Below are 3,489 nucleotides of genomic sequence, written 5' to 3'. Positions count from 1 at the left end.
TTTCCTATACCAACCTATTTTTGTCTCATGGATGTAGCCGCTAATCCCTGTGAAGACTTTTTTTTTTCCCTGTGGGAGACTATCTCTTTGCTCCTAATAAACCCTAAGCTGTACACTTCCCTTCTGGAAATTGGTTTAAATCAGATTTTTTAATTGTTTTTTTTTAATTTATGAATATATTTCCCTGTGTAGGAAAAAGTAGAAAGAATCCACTTTTCAGTTGTGACAAAGCATTCAATATAATGAAAATCAAACAGGATCTTTAAGGAGATGAGCGATAACCTAAATAAAACACAGGTTCTTTGTATATAGCATCAATGCATCAAGTCTCTGCATACCTAATCAAATGCTCATTTTAATTTAGATAAAATTATTTCTGAAACAATTTACACATAATATTTGAAAATGATAAAGGGTAAAATGGTTTTGTGTGGGAAGTGAGGGAAGGGAGGTAGTTTTGAAGGAAGGTGAGAAATAGAAGGTATTTTTTAAGTGAGATGAGGGAGGGAAGTACTTTGTAGGGGAAGGTGAGAACTTTCTGAGGGGGCATGAAAGAAGGAAGGCCTTTTTGAGTGGAGAAGAGGAAGGTTAGCACTTTGTGAAAGGCCTTGAAGAAGGGGACCTTTGAGAGAGGAGATGAGTGAAGGGAAAAACTTCATGAGGGAATGTGATGGAGTGAAGTCAACTGTGAGAGAAAGTGAGGAAGGGACGCACTGCTGAGGGAAGAGAAGGCCTTTGTGAAAGCAAGTGGGAGATGAGTTGAGTAGCATTTATGAGGGAAAGGAATGCCGTTTTAAGGAGAGATGAGGACAAGGAGGCCTTCATGAATGAAGTTAAGAGTGGAAAGGGCTGGGGCGCCTGGGTGGCTCAGTGGGTTAAAGCCTCTGCCTTCGGCTCAGGTCATGATCTCAGGGTCCTGGGATCGAGCCCCGCATAGGGCTCTCTGCTCAGCAGGGAGCCTGCTTCCCCCTTCCCTCTCTCTGCCTGCCTCTCTGCCTACTTGTGATCTCTGTCTGTCAAATAAATAAATAAAATCTTTTTTTAAAAAAATGGAAAAGGCTTTGTGAGATGAGGTGAAGAAGGTTAGTACTTTGTCTCCAGAGGTGAGGAATGCTAGTCCTTTCTAAGGGGAGTTGAGGGAAAGAAGGGCTTTCTGAGGGGAAGTGAATGAAGGAAGACCTTACCGAGAGAAAGAAAAGAGGTGAGGGAGGGAAAGCTTTTGTGAAGGGACATGAGGGAGGTTAATACCTTGTGAGCATAGGGAAAGGAGTAAAGACCTTGTAAGGAAGGTGAGGCAGAAAATGCATTAGTGATGGATGTAAGGAAAGAAAGACATTTTCTGTGGGAGATGAGAAATTACTATTTTGTGGAGGGAGGTGAGGGAGTGGAAGCCATTTTGAAGAGGGTAAGGGAGGGAATGTCTTTGTGAGAGAACTTGTGAGAGGTTTGTACTTTGTCAGGAGAGGTGAGAGAAGGAATGACTTCATGATGGGAGGTGAGGCAAAGAAGGCCTTAGTGAGAGAAAGGAAGGCCTTTATGTCGGGAAAGAGGGAGAGAAGGAGTTTTTGTGCATTCAAGAGGGAGGCCTATGAGAGAGGAGGTGAGGGACAGTAGACCTTTTCAAGGAAGATGTGAAAAGGAAAGACTGTATGGGGAGGTGAGTTAGAGAACTTTGTTAAAAGAAGGTGAGGGAGGGAAGGACTTTGTGACTGGAAGCAAGGGAGATTAGAACTCTGTGAGACAAGAAAACCAAAGGAAGGTCTTTTTGAGGAGAGATGAGGAAGATTAGCACCTAGAGAGAGGGAGAAATTCAGAAGGTAGAGAAGGGAGGGAAGGCCTTTGTGATGGCAGGTGATAGAGGTAAACCAATTATGAGAGCAAGTCCAGCAGTGAAAGCATTAGTGAGGAAAGGAACAAGCCCCATGAAGAGAGTTAAAGGAAGTTAATTCTTCCTACATGAAGGAGAGAAGGCCTTTGACATAAGATTTGAAGATTATTGTACTTTTAGAGGGGAGGTGAAGGAAGTCAGGTCTTTGAGGAAGCAACAGAGGGAATGCTTTAGTGAGGGTTGTGAGAGAAAGTGAGAGAAGGAAGGACTTTGTGAGAGGAAGTGAAGGAAGTTAGTACTTCTAGAAGTGAAGTAAGGGAGTGAAGACCTTTGTGAGGGAAAATGAGGGAAGAAAATGTCTTCCTGAGGATGGATGGTGGAGGGAAGTCCATTGGGTGGTGGTGGGGGGGGTGAAATCCATTCACAAATCCTTTGTGAAGGAGGTTAGGAAGGGAAATGTTTTGTGAGGGGAGGTGATGAAGGGAAGTTTTCTGTGAGGGAGGTGAGAGAGATTAGTAGTTTGGGCTGGGGAGGTGGTGAAGGCATTTATGGGGGAAGGGAATGCCTTTATGAGTAGAGGTGTGAGAAGGAAGGTCTTTTGAGGGAAGATGAGTAAGTGACTCAAAAGCTTAATAGCATAAGGAGCCGTTCCAGGAGCTGGAGCTGCTGATTAAGGTGATCAAGATGACAACTTCCCAAAAGCACTGAGACTTCATGGCAGAGCCCATGGGGGGAAAGCCAGTGGGGAACCTGGCTGGGATTGGTGAAGCCTTGGGCAAGAAGCTGGAGGAAAGGGGCTTTGACAAGGCCCCTGTGTTCCTTGGCCAGTTTCTGGTGCTAAAGAAAGATGAAGATCTCTCCTGGGAATGGCTGCAGGACACATGTGGTGCCAATGCCAAGCAGTCCCGGGACAGCTTTTGGTGTCTTCGAGAGTGGCACGACGCCTTCTTATGAGGCTTTCTCTGGGAGCCCCCAGCCCCTAGCCCCAGCATAGAGTCTCCAGAGTTTGCAGCCACGTGGGGACTCCTCCCTGTCCTCTACAAAGGAAGAGATTGCTGTTGTCGTACTCACTTCTGATGTACGTCAAGGTTTTTTGGGAGTTGTCTCCCCTCATCATTTCAACTTTTTAAAAATTCCTGCTCTTGAATGCATCTCCCTTCTTCTTTCCCTGCCAGTTTCATGTCAACAATTATCAGCTTTTCCAAGTGGATTTCTGGCCCTTCCCTCACCCCCACCCCCACTGGTCTGTTTTATCTATTTGGCTCCTTTTTTGGCAGAGTAGTCACTGTCCTTGCAAAGTTTTTTTTAAATCAGTAAGTCAGTGGCCTTCTTGGGGAAAAAACAAAAAAGGATAATAGCATAGGGGGGCCTGGGTGGCTCAATTAGTTAAGTGTCTGTCTTCAACCCAGGTCATGATACCAGGTCCCTGGGATTGAGCCCCGCATAGGGCTCCCTGATTAGGAAGGAGCCTGTGTCTCCCTTCTCCCTGCTTGTGTTCTCTCTCTCTCTCTCTCTCTCTCTCTCTCACACACACACACACACACACACACACACAAATAAATAAATAAAAAATCTTTAAAGAAAATTAAAAAATAAAAAACTAATTAAGTGTACAAAAGCTTAATAGCATGCAAAGTTGAATTCATCCAAAAGGCATTAAA

The 3,489-nt window shown here is 44.6% G+C and overlaps 1 pseudogene; it reads left to right on the top strand.

The window, feature by feature from the left end:
• The first annotated feature begins 2,512 nt into the window (after window positions 1–2,512).
• Window positions 2,513–2,893, top strand: LOC131821733 (barrier-to-autointegration factor-like; annotated as a pseudogene).
• The last annotated feature ends 596 nt before the right edge of the window (window positions 2,894–3,489 follow it).

The sequence above is a fragment of the Mustela lutreola genome, chromosome X (genome assembly GCF_030435805.1).
Source record: "Mustela lutreola isolate mMusLut2 chromosome X, mMusLut2.pri, whole genome shotgun sequence".
NCBI lineage: Eukaryota > Metazoa > Chordata > Mammalia > Carnivora > Mustelidae > Mustela > Mustela lutreola.
This window is presented reverse-complemented; position numbering and strand designations above follow the sequence as displayed.